This window comes from Hibiscus syriacus, unplaced genomic scaffold (assembly GCF_006381635.1).
Source record: "Hibiscus syriacus cultivar Baekdansim isolate YM2019G1 unplaced genomic scaffold, ASM638163v2 tig00110319_pilon, whole genome shotgun sequence".
Lineage (NCBI taxonomy): Eukaryota > Viridiplantae > Streptophyta > Magnoliopsida > Malvales > Malvaceae > Hibiscus > Hibiscus syriacus.
Genome location: NW_024062678.1, coordinates 1853237 through 1869974, shown reverse-complemented (window position 1 = coordinate 1869974; position 16738 = coordinate 1853237). Strand labels below are relative to the sequence as shown.

Here is a 16738-nt window from a genome sequence, read left to right as displayed (position 1 = left end):
CAAACCCCCTTTTATAGGGATCTTGTCTCTGGAATCCTATCGATTTATAATAGTTTCGTGGTTCCCTACCTGATAAATACCAAGTACCTCTGGAAAATCACTGAATCCTCTAGTGTGTTCGATATGTGTTATATGATTGTTTTACCCGTTATGAAATGTGATTTATCGAAGTTATTGATTTACTGTTTATGAACTATAGCTACATGATATGTGTTCTCTGGTTACATGTTTTCACTGGAAAATATAATCATTACTGATTTATGGATCATAGAACCTATTGTTTACTGTATGAATCTATTATTAGGATATTGTCCGGGTAGGATTATGGAGTATGGAGATTCAACTCTGATCAAGCTGGTAATTCTTTACAGACCTAATGTATTCCTTGGGTAGGCTCTAAGGCCCCAAGACACTCTCTTAGTATAGGGACTATATTTTGGTGTACGGATTGAGGACATTTATGTGATTTAAATAATTACATTGTCATTATTACAACATTCTACTGGATCATGATTTTGATATTAAAGTTACTACTCAATCTAATTTATACTAGATATTGTATGGGTAAGAGTCTGAAGTACGGAGGTTCAGCTCTGATCAAGCTGGTAATTCCTTACGGACCTAAGGAGACCCTTGGGTAGTAGGCTCATAGACCCTAAGGTACTCCTTTATGGTGGAACCTTTGTTGTGTGCTTAGGGTAAGTCCTTATGGATGCAGTTCTGGGAAAATTATATATTGGTGTTCGGTTGGAGGGTATTATTGTGGTTTTAAAATATGTTTTAAACTACTAATGTTTTTAAAGGATCTGTATACATTTCTCTGTTTTGTTGGAACACACTAGACTCCCCAATTTAATCTTCTAAATATGTCTCTTTGAATATTTCCTTCAGACCTTGAATCCCTGTTTGTAACTAAAGATTTAGCTAATAAAATCTGAAATCATTGATAGAATCTGATGATGTTTGTCCTACTAAGGAAATCTATGATTTACCATATACCTGACGACCTATTGTATTCATCTGATAGTTCTGTATTACTGAGCTTTCCAAAGTTCATGTGTTACTTACCATTTCATGTTAAAGAGTTTGATTATGTGCTTATACTGACATCAGTAAAGGAGTTCCACCGATGTTGCTTGCAGAGTACAGTGCATGTAATTCGGGGGCATGTAGGTTGTGTTTTGTTTTTATATTCGAGTATGAAACTTGTGTTACTACTGGATATTAGTGGATTTTATTTTAATATATATATATATATATATATATATATGATATTTTTGAGTTTGTATTTTATCTATAAACTATTTTACGATTTTAAATGGATTAACAAAAAAAATTTAAGTTTTTTTTGGATTTTTACTATGGGTCGCTCCGATGACCTTAATGTGACACTTCGGATCGGATCGGATCACCCGCATCGATCTGAGGGTGTTACAATGTTTATACTTTTATATATAATATTAATTGTTCTTCTTTTTACGAGATTTTTATTCTCCATTTTCTTGAAATCACACCTATACTATATAAGCGATATACATAATGTGAATAATAAAAAAAAGAAATAATAAGTCATATTATTTCTTACTCTTCCTTTAAAATGGTATAGTCAACAGATATGTGTATTTTTTTATACACTAACGTTTAGGTCAGGGGTGGCTCCCCAGTCCAGGGTCATGGTATACCTAAGATTCAATTGAGATGTACATAGGACTTTACAGAATACCCACCAAGAGTGACGGTGGTGGGATTCGAACTTGGCCTTACAAACTCAAATTCCTAAATCTCAACCACTTGTGCCAACACTTATTGGCAACAAATATATGTATATATATAAATTAAGATAATATATTTGTATTATGGTGGTGACTTTTGAAAAAGAATGATTAATTTTACACAACTGGTTCTGATTCATAGTTTCAACTTTTAAATAAATAATCAGTTTTCCTTCAAGTTTTGTCTTTTGCCCTTATACCAAATCATGTTCAATTTTATTCTAAATTCTGCACTCATTAATTTTTGCAAAAAAAAACCCCACACCATTCTTTATAATGTGAGAGCATTTAATTATATTATGTGCTACTTGCATGCCACCACTAACATCAATTTTTAATTATCAATATCTAATTTATTAAAAATTATTTTAAATTGAATTTTATAAAAAAATAATATTAAAATAATTTTTTAATTTAATTTATTTCATTCGTAAACCGTTTCTGAACTTATTAAGAGTAATAACAAAAATTTCAGTCTTTCATATTCACGTCTAATGTAATAACAATTGTTATAAGCCTATAAGGCCCTTTTCTTATTAAAAGAAAAGACCTTTCTTTCTATTCGTGAGGGAACTTTTTCCAAGCATGTTGTGAGGACATAATGACCCACTATATGTGGTGTGAAAACCATTAATTTGTTTTTTAATAATTATCCATATCTAATTTATTAATCAATTAATTTATATTAAATATTATATTATTTTTATAAGAATAACTAGTTTTATTAAAAAGAAAAAATATTCAAAATAATAATAAATTTTTAGAACTATAACCATAAACTAAACACATGATTATGATATTTTCATATAAGCATTGACACAAGAAACTAATCACTTCAGTTCACACAAGAACCATACAAGAAAAATGATATAAAATCTAATTGAAAATTTTGAACAAAAGATATATATAAATAGATTTGACGACATCAAAAAACGAGTAATATAATAGATCAAGCTATTGAAAGATCATCGTAAAATTATAAATCAGAGTCGAACAATGTAAAAAAACATATCCACGAACGTAAATTGTGTATCCAAATTTAATCTGAAGATCCAAAACAGAGAAGATCAGTATGATAATAAATAAGTGTCATCTTAATCAATCATGACAATGTATCAAAAGATAAAAAAAATCGTGTCATAAAGACAAAATTATTAAAAAAAAAAAGCAAAATGTGATATAAGAAAATAAAGTAAAATAAAAAATATTGGCAATAACAACCAATACTAAGATTGATATCGCTGTTTATCAGTAAAAAAATGAAGAGACAATTTGTGTTTCTGATTTTTAAAGAAAAAAAGTAAAAATATTATAGTACTTATTTCAAATATTAAAATTAAATCTTCAATTTTACTCAAAAAAATCAATATCTCATCCTATTAAATTAACCTATAATCAATATAATTAATGGTAGATCTATAGCTTACTTATTCATCCTAAAATCTTAATATTCTTCGATTAATTTATTTTATTGATAGTGTTAAATTTAAAATTTTATATACATTTGTATACGACCTTCAAAAATATTTTTAATACCGGCTTCATACAATCAAGCTGTTAGATCCCTTGTCAAAACAGAAAAAGCTCAGCCCCACTCTCTTGTGGCCGTCACACCGCATTCAACACCCTTTGTTACTCATTCTTCTCTCTCTCTCTCTCTCTCTCTCTCTCTCTCTATATATATATATATATATATATATATATATATATATGCTTCCGTAAAACTCAAAGACATCTCGTCCGCATTTGTTCAACGTTGAAAATCTCCGTAGGACCCCTTTTCGCCTGCGTTCTCTCTCGTCTTCTTCTTATTGTTTCGATCATCCTCCTCTGGCCTCAGCAACTCACAGTCATGGTCTCTCACTTAGTCCACCCAATCAGAAATGTAGTCGGGATCACTTGTGTTTTACTTCATATGTATGTGTGTGTGTGTGTATATATATATATGAGAAATTATCTAATATGGGTTCTTCTTCTTCTTCTTTACAGGCAACGTTTTTGCACTCTTCCTCTTCTTGTCCCCAGCGTAACTTTCTTCTTTGGGATTTAGCATCATCTTTTCATGTCACACTTCTTTTGTTTTACATCTTGAAAATGAAGAAAAGGCAAACATCCCTTGTTTATCCTAATAACACTTTTGTTGGAATTTGGAAGAAAGGGTTAGTGGAGCAGTTCTCACCAGTCTCGTACCTAGCGACCTTAATCGATTGCATGATATATTCACGCTGCCAATGGTGCACCCCAACAGCACCCTTCTTTTGACCATCAGTGGCGCAGACACCGCCATTCAACTCGTCTTCCTAACCCTCGTCCTCATCTTCTGTCATGACAAGAAGAAGCGCCTCACCGTGCTGCTAATCATCGTCGTTGAGCTCGTTATAGTTGCCGCCCTCGCCACTCTCATCCTTACTGTAGTTCACACCACTCAACGTCGCTCCATGATCGTCGGAGTTATAGCCGTTTTTGTCGGAATCATGATGTATGCTGCGCCTTTATCCGTCATGGTAAGTATCATAGAATTCAGCTCCCTGCAAGACAGTGGCGGATTCAGAAATTTATAATTAGGGTCTAAAATTTTAATTTTATTTTCTTAAAAATAATGCGGGTGTAAAAATTTTTATTTATTCTATTTTTTTATAATATTTTATACTAAATTTTATTTTTTTCTTAAGTAATGGGATGCACTTAACCCCGCTTAGTGCATCTGCCCCTGCTGCAAGGTAGGAGAGCGTAACTGTAGGTACCGTTTTAATTGCATAATTTTATATGAGATGTATGAATTTTATAGGTGTAAAGAAAATATTGGTGTTAAAAAATTAATTTGAAATTTAGGTTATTTGTTATATTGTTAGAGATGGGCACATGGTCTAAATCTGACTAGTTCTGACTCGACTCTATTGAGTCGGATTTTTTAAAAAAATTGAGTTCAGGTCAAGTCGAGTCGGGTCAGATTTAAGTTTATGATGAAAAATATTCGACCCGATCAGATTCTAAAAAAATATAATTTCTCCTTATATATTTAAAGATAATTACAATAATCACTTATATATTATTATTTTTAATTAGCTTAAGTATATAAAAGGTTTCCAACTTATACCTATTTTTTTAGTTTGGTATCTAACGTTTATTTTAATTCAGTTTAATGTCTAATATTTTATTTTGTTACTCAAAATAAATTAAATCGTAAAGGATCGTTAAGTTTGATTAAAAATGAACCTAACATATTTTTTAATATTAAAAAATGATTTGGGGGAAAATATGGGATTCAACCATTAACCCATGGCCGTTCTTGGCCTTTCCATCATCGGGATTTGCGTGGGGTGGTCACAATGGCCGTTTCGGGCTGTACTCCGACTCCGTTGGTCATGGAGACTTTTCTGGCAGGGAGGGATGATTCGGTCCTATTAAAGGCTGCCGGCGAAATCAAACAAGATGACATTGGAATCAAAACCCAGAAACAATTCGATCAAAACATGTTTGTGAAAATGCCAAAACCAAATGATTTATACCTTCTTTAAAGTTTTCTTCTCCCTAACTTAATACCTCTCCTGACACAGGTCTGATAGCCATGTCTCTAGGCTCACCAACTACACAAGATCAAACCCCATAAATCAGAAAACAAAAGAGATGAAAACCCAACAAAAGATTAAAATGGTAGATTTGAACTCACGAGAATGCTTCTTTGGATCAACTTAGCCCTTTTCTAAGGCCTTTGAGGAAGCTTACATCCCTTCACTGCCAATGAAATCTTGTTCTTTTTCTTTGTTAGATAATGAGGTGAACAATCTGGGCAATACAATCCTTTTATCTTCCTTAACTTGTTGATCCATCAAAGCCTTTGTGTTATTATTGTGATTATCATCCAACATCAAGGAACCCGATCCCCTTGTTGCATAGTACCTGTCTTCCTTCTCTGGTGATGTCAATGCCGCTCTTGGTTTATTCGTTCCAAAATCTGAATTTCTGTCACAAAACCCAAATCGAATATCTATTCATTACACTTGTAAACGCATTTACTAGTTCTGGGTAATCAATAAACAAAACATTATAAACAAAAATAAGAAAAAAATTGGCTTTCTTTTTCTTTGTCTTACATTTTGTGACGATTGGCAACAGGCGAGGAGAGGATTTTCTTGTTGGGCAAAGGTAAAGACTATGGCGTCGTGGAGATGTTGCCACCTCCGCCGCTGTTGGTGGTGTTGCCAAAGTGTTATTGTTTTTTTAGTTTGTTGGGACATCTTAGCTTCTTTCTGTTTCCCCATTGCAACAGGACATCTCAAACTATGTGTTAGTGACTAAATTATAAAATTTTAGAATATGATGATTAAAGTATAATAGTTGAATAGCTCAATGATTTATTTGAAAATATTTCCTGAAAGTTATTAGTAATTATCAAATGAATTAAAGGGCAAAATGGTCATTTGATAAGAAGAATAGTTTCCCCTTAATAAATATGAATCACGTGGGGGTGGGGGAGAGTTTTTAGAAAACTCTCTTCTTCTCCTTCTTTCTTCTCCCTCTTCTCTTCTCCTTCTTTCTTCTTCCTCTCCTCCCGTATACTCAAGCTCAAGCCAAACAAATGCGAGTTTCTTAATTTGTTGAATTAAAGGTTGGGTTATGATTATTAGATGATAACTAAGCTTAAAGAAAGCTTAAGTTATCTTATAATCAAAAGATAAAGAAGTTATGAAAGATTAAAGAGAATGAGTTTCAAAGTGAAATTTTGAATAAAAGTGTTTAAATGAATTTGGAGGTTGAATTTGACTTGTCATCTATGACCATAAGAAGTTGTAAGTGTTAGAATTGAGTTTGGATTACATGGAAAATTTGGTATGATTCTTAGTTTTAAGAATTTGAATGAAGCATGAGAGATAATAAGGTGAGTGAATGATATAAGTTAGTTAAAATGCTTGTAGTTGAGTTTAGTGATATGAAAGGAGCTTTGTATGAGGAAAGTCAGAGATGAGATGATGAATTTTCGGGTTTAAACAGTAAATTTTGGGTTTTAACATATTATGCAGGGGGTACCGATACCCTATGGGGGGTACCGATACTACCCTAAGAGAATGAATTAAGCTTTTATTTTACTCTAAGAAATGAATGATCAAATCATAGTAATTGAAATGCTGATTTGGATATTATATGTATAGATATCAAGCACAAGCAAATTCGGGAAGAACCGCAAAGTTAGGATCGATTCAAAGAGAGAAAATCATATAGGTGGATTTGGTAATTAAACAAAGTTAAGGTGAGTGCAAATTTAATTTGTACTTATATTATCGAATAAACATTGGCTTGCGATGTGCCAGTGACGGAGTTACTATGGTAAGAAGTGACTCCGAAAATGCTATTTGATTTACAATATATGCATAAGTTATATGTGTGTTTACATGATTCGATAAATAATACATGATTTATGTGTATGAAGGAGTATATGTGTTAACATGTTATTATGTATGTTATATGATTTGTATAAGTATATGTTAGTGTGATAAGTTATGTGATAAAGGCATAAGGAATGAAATGAACAGGTGAATAAAAGATGACCAAGTATAATTTATACTATATGGTATAACTGAGTACACGAGCAAGGTTATGAAATTTTATGAGAATAATATCTAAGTTAGGAGACATAGACATAAGTGAATATATAAATATAAAGAGTTATAAGAGAACAAATATAAATTATATGGCTGAGTTTTGTAATGTTTTAAACGTATATATATAAATAGTAAATGTATAGTGATGAACGTTTTAAATTATATGAGTTTTTAATAAGTGGACGAAATTACTGTAGCAGTACTGTAGCAGTACTGTAGCAAGGGTATCGGTACCCTGTAGCAGGGTATCATTACCCCTAATGCAATCTAGAAAAATTTAGAATTCGGTACTGTTCATACTGTTCACGACACTGTTTATACTTTATAGTATTATTCATAAAAATGTTTCTTTCCTTAAATTTGTTATAATGAAACATAATTCAACATTATATTATCGGATTTGTTATAATGAAATGAGAATAATATCACTTAGGAAACTTGAATATAAAGTGATGATATGCACATATAATATAAGATATATGTTTATAAATATTATATAGGTTATGTGTTATATGATAAGTATGAACATATGGGAACAAGAGATAAAATAAGGGACTTTGTGATAGAAGTTATTTGACCATGAATGATGTAAATAGGAATAATTTAAGTATTATATAACTATGAGTATTGGAGTATGTATCTATGTGATGTGATATATGAGGTCATATGAAATATTATATGACTATGTGATTATATGAAAAGGAATATAGGTATATGTGAATTATATGGAAATGAACTACGTGATTGGATGTGATCCAAGTTTTGTGATATAAGCTACGTGATATGTGAAAGTGAACTACGTGTTATGTGAAATGATAAGTATAAAGATAATGCCCATGTTATGTGTCATGAGATCTAGAGGTATAGTTGGCATGCCAAGAGTCGAGGGTCTACGCGGTCTTTCGGGATAATTCTACGTGGTCTTTCGGGACATATATGTAATTCCGTGGAACATGTATGTGGTACTTCGGTACACTTATTTGGTCCATTGTATTATGTATATGGTTCTTAAGGAGTGGTCTTTCGGGACATATGTGATATGTGGTCCTTCGGGACATTTCTACGCGGTCTTTTGGGATAAATATTCAGTGCCCCTAGTGAGAATTTATACGAGTTGTGGTGACAACATTTGTGCACAACCTCAATGTACTCACATACCTTAAGTTCTCAACAGTATGCATGGGCTAATAAAAACAATAATATAAATATATTATATGTGATATGTGTATGTGTGACATGTTATGAGGAATGGATTACAAGGATTATATGATGCTATGCATGATATAATATAAGTTGTTTTGTGTGTATTATTTAATTAAGAATGACTAAAAGATATAAATGATAATGGAATAAGGTAAAGATGGAAAGGATTAGTTATGTATATGAATATATTGGATTATATGAAATGTTATATGGTTTTGCATGATATGATAGTGTTAATTGTACATGCATTGTTATAAGTAAGAGTTTAAATTATATATTTTATATGTCTCATTAAGTCAACGACTTAGCGTGTGAATGTTTCACACGTAGGTTTTGATGAGCTTATAGAACGATGAATAGCAAGACAGGTCAGTTTCTCCTTACTGAAGGTCAAATCAGAAGAGAAATAAATAGTATGTATTTTAAAATACTGATTGTAGTTGGCATGTAAATAAAGGTTTGAATCTAATATGCTCTAATCGGTTTTGTAAAATCATATGATTGTAATTTATGTAAATATAGTTGTGTATGTTAATAAAAGTTTTAAAAATTTTCACTATTTTGTACAAATAAATGTTTTGAAATGTCAATGTGACACCTCGGATTCATATTCGGGTCGAGTACGGGTTAGGGGTGTTACACTACCAACGAATGTAGAACTTAACAATGGCTTCAACAATGGCGACAAAACTTACCGACAACAGTCACAAGGGTCGGCGACGCTTACTGTCACCTAGCTGTGACTTGAAGCAGTCGAAAAACAGATGGAAAAGGGGTTGTCGAAGTCCCCACGACCAAGGGAGTCGGAGTACGACCCTAACCGGCCACTGTGACCACCCCCATGCAAATCCCGACGACGGCAAGGCCAAGAACGACCATGGGTAGTCCTAAGTGAGGACAAGGAATTCGTTTCTTTCCCAAACCGATCAAAACAGTTTAATATTAAAAAATATTTTCAGAAATTATTTTTTAATATTAAAAAATATGTCTGGTGTCATTTTTAATAGATTAACGGTTAAACTTAACGGTTCATCACGGCTTGATCCATTTTAAGTAACGGAATGAAACGTTAGGCACCAAACTGAAACGAAATAAACATTAGACATTAAACTGAAAAAAGACATATGTTGAGCACATTTTATATACTTAAGCCTTTTTTAATTAAATCTCTATTTTTTTATTAAATAAAAGTAATATTTTTTATAAATATATTATTTTGTATCGGGTCAAGTCTGCTTTGAGTTTTATCTAAAAAATGTGGATCAGGTCAAGTCGGATGAATGATGTATATTTTCAAGTGGGATTCAGGTTGGGTGGATGGTGTATAATTTTTAGGACGGGCTGAATTGATCGAAAACCCGAATTAACCCGACCCATGCTCATCCCTGTATAGTGTACTTGGAATTCGTTGTATAGAAATAAACTTGATATAATGATTTTTAAAATAAATTTGAGATTTAGGTCATATACCACATTGTTCTTGAAGTTCATCCAACCCACGTGAGGAGTTTTATTTTTTTAATATATTTTATAAATTCGTCGTGTGTACATAATCAGTTTCATATATATTATAACAGATGGCATGTATTTCAAATTAATTTTTTAATATATTCCTTTCTCAAATAAAAAATTCTCACCTATAATATTTTCGAATTTTATTGAATAAAGTTTTTATTTATTATTTTAAATAACAAAACATAATTTTTGAAATAGTGAATGAATATTTCTAAATGGTTGTGAAATAATATGCATTATTTTGCTGGCTTGGATATTCCTATAGTAATTAGTATATAACTAGAAGAATGTTGTTATTGTTGTAGCTTGTAAATATTCTCTTCCACGATCCAACAAACTTATTTGACAAACTTTTATTGTATGTATAAAAGGGCAAAGTACATGTTTAGTATCTAAATTATTACTATTGTTCAATTTTGATACTTAAACTTTATTTTTTTTTAAATCACACATAACGTTTAGTTTATGTTTTAATTTGGTATCCCGCTGTTAAAAAAATAACAGAATTACTGACGTAACATTTTTTAGTTTTTCAATGATGATATGATATTATCTTATGTTGACATGCTAACATCAGTATTAAGTTTTTAACGGCGGGTACCAAAATGACACCTAAACTAAATGTTATGTATGATTTTAAAGAAAGATAAAGTTTAAATATTAAAAATGGGACAAAAGTAATAATTTAGATACTAAACGTGTAGTATACCCTATATAAAAAATGATGATGGTGTAGAGACTGGTGGTTAAGACCAAAAGTGTGGAGTATATGCCATTTTACCTCTCACTCGCTTTCTTCCTCAAACTTACTCTTTCTTCCCTTTTGAACCTTTCGTTGCTGTAAGTTATAGTTAATGCTTTTACCGTCATTTAAGCTTAAAAATGATGTTTTTCGTATTGACAACCAACAATCCTGTTTTGAGACTATTTTTCGTATTCGAATACACATAATAAATGTATATGTTTCAGGTTCCAAATGGAGCGGGAGCAATGTTTGGTTTAGCACAGCTGTTATTATACGGTGCACATTACAAGTCTACAAAGAGAATAATAGCTGCAAGGAAAGAGACGAAGATGGAGACGAATCTCTCATTGTCAGAGGTGGTAATCTCCAACGACGAGGTGTAAGAACTGAAACAAAATTAATATAAAATGAAAACTCATGATCTGTTTCCATTTGGGGGCGTTCAAAAGTAAACATGACATGTCGGAGTTGTGGTTCATCTCCAAAAGGATGTAGATCAGCCGGGCTTTGGTCAAAGTGAATTTTCGATTTGAACTCCTGAATTTTAAGTTAAATGAAATGACGAAGGTCGCTATATTTTGAGACTGTTTTTGATATTCAAATACAGATAATAAATGTATGTGTTTCAGGTTCCAAATGGAATGGAGCGTGAGTAATGTTTGGTTTAGCCCAACCCCAACTGTTATTATACGGTACAAGTCCACAAAGAGAATAATAGCAGAAAGGAAAGAGACCAAGATACAAATAACATTTACTTATTCATAAATCTAACCACTATTACAACAAACTATACAAAATATTGGATAAATTAAAAAAAAAACGAAAACACAACATTATTACAAGAATTGAATCTCCGATGAGTGCTGTAGGATTAGCTGCCAGATTTAGAGTATTAAGATTGCCAAGTTACAATATTAAACCACCTATCATAAAAGATCAAAAATAAAAGTTTCTTACACTTGAGGAAGCTCTTGGAACAAAAATCTGCACTTTCACCCTCCTATACTTCTAGGACTATGAATTACACCAATAATAATATATCTACAGTCTAATTATAACTCACCCGTGCTCTCACAAGAACTCCCTGGATTGGCCATGGCATCATGAATGGACAATCTAATGATATTGCTGCCTGATGATCTTGAAACATCTGCGCATTCCTGAAGATCAGCATCACAAGCTATCAAAACCCACTCGATATCCTCATCCAGGTATTTGATATCAAAGGTACCTAGCTCTAGCTTCAGCCTCTTGGCTACTTCCTCTTTTAATTCCACGATGCCGGAACTTAAGGAGATCCGGAACCTAATTATATCTTCTCTGTAAGTAGCCTTAACGGTCACATTCTTCGTTTCCTGTCTTGCTGTCACATGGGGTGTTGGCTGAGTAAAGGTGGCCATGGCTTGCTTAAGACCCGGATTAGAACATGGAGGTGGCATCCAACTAGATTCTGGAAATCGCTCATCAACACCAATATCTGCTGCTGAAGCACAAAGGTTTCTCAAGTCTTTTGAACTTCCAGCATCTTCCACTAGCATACCTCCGAATGGCTCTTCGGGTTCTGCTGTCACAAGAGCTTCAGGCGTCAAGAACGTGGCTGATATATTCTGATCCCTTAAAGGGTGTTGGAAGGCCAGCTCGGGAGAGCCGTGTACTTTACAGCATTGCTGCAGAGCCTTAGTAGCAGCACTTTCGATTCCAGGGCTACCTTGGCATGAACCGTGAGAAGTTGGCGTCCCAGCACTCTCTTCTCTGGAGCCACTCCCTGTTTTGGATCTCTTTACCCCTTTATCAAAGTCTGATGAAAATCCATACTGCCGAGGGAAAAGTTCTTCCGGGCTCAATGTCCTCCCTCCCAACATTTGATCTTCCACTAAAACATGACCATTACTTCCTGGTGTCATACATTTTGGTGAATCATTTCTTTCACCTTGATGCTCAAAAGGTCGAGAGTTTGGAGAGTTTTGTTGATTGGAGCCATTTGGCCACGAAATGGAATTAACACCAACAGGTAATGGACTCTTGGCAAGTGAAGTTAAACCAAATGCTCCATCAGCACAGTGTACAGATTCAATAACATGTTTAGCTTAGTGAGGGAACGGTTGACTTTGTTGATCTTACGAGATGGCCACCGGGAGATCCCATGCTGCCTGCAGATGCGCTTCATTGTTGTAGGACAAACTGCAAAGAAAGAATCTCTCTGAGCGCAATCCATATCAATATGTAACAAAACATATATTATTTTACACAAATTTAGTTTAGAAGGCAATGAAAAATACTCAAAGAGAGAAGATGGGTACCACCAAGGCTCTTTGCAGCATCTTTGAGACTCCCTGTAAAGTACTGTTGGAGCACCTCCAGACTAATTGATTTTTCAGTTTTCCCGCGTTTTCTCTCTGGCTTTTTAATGTCTTTATTCTGCTGAGGACAAACAAGATTGTGACTTCCACTAGCAACAGTGTTGCCTCCGCGAGTTGCAGGCTCCATATTCACAGTTAATCGCTGCTTTGAAGAATCTAATTGCGCTTCTCCTCGGTTGGGTGAGGAGTTATTCTTGGGTGGCGACTTCACAGATGGATGAATTGGAATAGATTCAAGCCTTTCTTCTGAAGAGGCTTCAATGATTCCAATAGATCCTTCATGCTCTTCCAGTTCCGCTCCAGAAGCAACCTTAAGACTTTGGAAATGCTGCTTCATCGTTGCTAGTATGGAGCCCAATAAAGTCTGTTGTTCATTGTGGTCAGCAATCGCAGGGGGCATAAAAAATTCGAGAACATAATCATCATCTCCAGTATAAGTACTCCGTAAGCAGATTGCAAAACAGCTGGCTAATCCAAACATGCGAGCATAGTGTACTAAAGGATACTCAGTTTTGCAGAACTGGGTAATGTCTGAGCAAAAGCACGAGTTGAGTGATAAAAATGCCCTCCCCGCAACCCCCTGACCCTTTTGTAGGTGGTGCTCAAGACAAGCATCCCGGAAACCCCACATGTGAGCATCTACAACATAGAATGCCACATCAGTTGTTGACATGCATACTTGTCCCATGCAGCTACCATCAAAGCTTGTACAGCTTTTCTTTAGACCACCACCATGGAACAAAACGCTGCGATGCTTGCAAGGGACCCAAGTCTGAGCCAGGGGTAGTTTGTGAGTTTCGCAGACCACTGTCAAAATCTCTAAAATTTCAGTCAGTGCACTTTGGCGACTTTCATTGCAAATCTGGTATAAAACGTGAGTTTGTCAGAATATGAAGAACACACAAAACAAATATTTTTCAAGCATCCAAAAATAATGAGATTTGATAAAATTAAAATTAAAACTCACCTGAGTGCTTGGATGACCCAATATTTCTGAGCTTTTCAGATTCACTGCCTGAACAAGAACTGAATTTACATGACTGAGGAATCTCAGAGCATTAAAACAAGAAATATTTGCAAGACTGATGATTAAGAATGAAAGGAAAAGTTTTATCAGCAAAAGTGGATAGACTGATGATTAAGCAGTAATCAAATAAGGAAATGTAAAGTGCCTATACTGGAGACAGAAATAAACCCAACCTCAAGTGCTTTGCATACTTTATCAACCTCGGGTGCATAGTTAATCTTCTGTGAAGTCATTATGAGTTCAACAACACCCACACAAGACTGTCCAGAACGTTCAAAGACTGGCAGAGCCAAGGTTCCCTGAACATTGTATAGCAGAGCATGATCAAGCCGTGAATACTCTCTGCTGGAATAATACCGTACATTTGGACTCCACTCTGGCAATTTTTGCCGGAAAACACGGCCAGGAAGTCCGAGCTCGGCATCACTCTCTCCATCCACTGAAAACATGTACATCAAAGAAACCATCCTGTACTGGTGCAATCCATTGCTATATGGATCAAGGACAAAGGGTTGCCCCGAAGTTGTTAGAACATACCGACCCCCATTCTTTATAGGTGCCCAAACCTGTGCTAGAACATGTTGTTCAGTAGATTCCTTGAAGTAACGCAGTGCCCGAGTCATCCTCTCTTTAATAACACAATAACTATCTGGGTTTTCAAGGGGCAGAAATCCCAAAAATGGAGATGGCAGCCTTCTATTATCATTCTCCTCCTTCGCATTTTCATTTACAGGATTAGGAGTACCTACATTTAGTACAATTTAAAATACAAATAAACTCAGGTGGGCTAGATGCTTAAACCAATTAAATATGCACAGTAGTTTACAGTTTGATGATATGGACGAAACCCAGAAAATTATAAAATTCAGGTGCTGGACCATAGAAGTTGAAGGAAAAGCAAGCAGCTTCTATCCTGCTAGCTCAGAGGCAGTGGCGGATCCACTCCTTGTTCAGGATTAGAACTGAAATCTGAATTTTCTTCGGTTAATTATCTATAACGCCTACTCTGAAATTTCATTTATACCCACTCGTACAAAAAATTTATGATGTTAATATATGTGTTCAAACTCAAAAATATTTCTGGATCCGCCTCAGGTTAGAGGTTTATATAATGGTTTACATAGGTTCTAAAGAAACTAAGGGGAGAAAACAAGGCAAACATACAAGAATAACTAAACCATAAGCATTGTATTCCATTGAACAATCCTTGTACTTTCCAGTTCTTGAGACACTGGGTTTTAATCTAACAGGAAAAATTATCCAAATTCTCAGCTTACCATATTCCAAGAAAACATCATTCAATCAAGACAGATAAAACCGAATTAAAGCTACAAGAAAACCAATTAAAACACAAAACATTCAAAAGCGAAAACCAATCCAAAACAATAAACCAATACAAAAGGGGGGAATTTAAAAATAAAAAACAAAAGAAAGGGATAAATATTAGCAATTTTACGAAGTTGAAAAAGGGACTAACACTTGACAAAAAGGTTGTAACCGGCGGCAGACCCGAACTTATTATCTTCGTCAGAGAAAGCCCAGAGAGGAGAACAAGGTTGTTCAGAAGAAGAGGGTATGATAAAAGGAGAGGTGGGATTAGAAAGGAAAGTCAACTGATCCAAGGGCCAGGAAGTGTCGAGATTCAGATCATCCATATCCATTATCCCCTGGTGCTGTTCTTTTGGCGGCAAAGGACACGCGTTGTCTTCCTCCGGCTCGCACATTTTATGGGTAGGGAAGAAGAAACAAAACGGAAAAGAACTTGGCTTTCTTGAATAATTATTTTTGCTGTGGAGGAGGGTAGTTGTTTTTCTCTTTCTCTTTGATGTTTGGAAGGAGAGAAAAAGAGAAGATTATTAAAAAGAAAAAAAGAAAATCAGAGACACAGGAACATAATGGAATTGGTAGATGGGTTAATTTTGCAGACAGTGATTCCATTTGTTTATATTAATTAAATTGATGGAATCCACAGCTGGGTTGTGGGCTACGCCTAGTTGCCACAATGTGGATAAAAAAATGTCGTGAGGAGATGATTCTCTGCTGCTCCCCTCCGTTATCACCCACCCCTCTACTCTTCTTTTTGTCTTCTACTTTTCTTATTATACTTCAAATACTGTCTATCAAATTATTGAGTAATCATAAAAAGAATTATTATATAATCATTTTGAATTATTAAAAGTAATTTATATATATATTTGTGTATATTTATATTTATTGGAACATAATATTTTAAGGGTAAATTACTCAAATAGTCTCTTAATTATAAGATATTTTTTCTTAAGTCTTTTAATTATTAAAAATTACAAAATGATTTCTCGACTGTAAGGTGACGATTTGTTGAGTCCTTCAACTATTAAAAGTTACAGAATGGTCATCTGACTATTCATATGTTTTAAACACGTCCTTTTTCATTAAAAAAATTGACGGTGGGTTATGTTGGACGTTAGCCTGCTAATTAGGATATGATAAAATATGATCTCAAAATCTTAAATGATTATACAATTCAATAAAGCTAA

General features: G+C 34.0%; 2 pseudogenes; one reads left to right on the top strand and one right to left on the bottom strand.

Moving 5' to 3' along the window:
• The first annotated feature begins 3624 nt into the window (after positions 1-3624).
• Positions 3625-11218, top strand: LOC120117197 (annotated as a pseudogene).
• A 506-nt stretch (positions 11219-11724) lies between these two features.
• LOC120117345 lies at positions 11725-16083 on the bottom strand (annotated as a pseudogene).
• Positions 16084-16738: the final 655 nt, after the last annotated feature.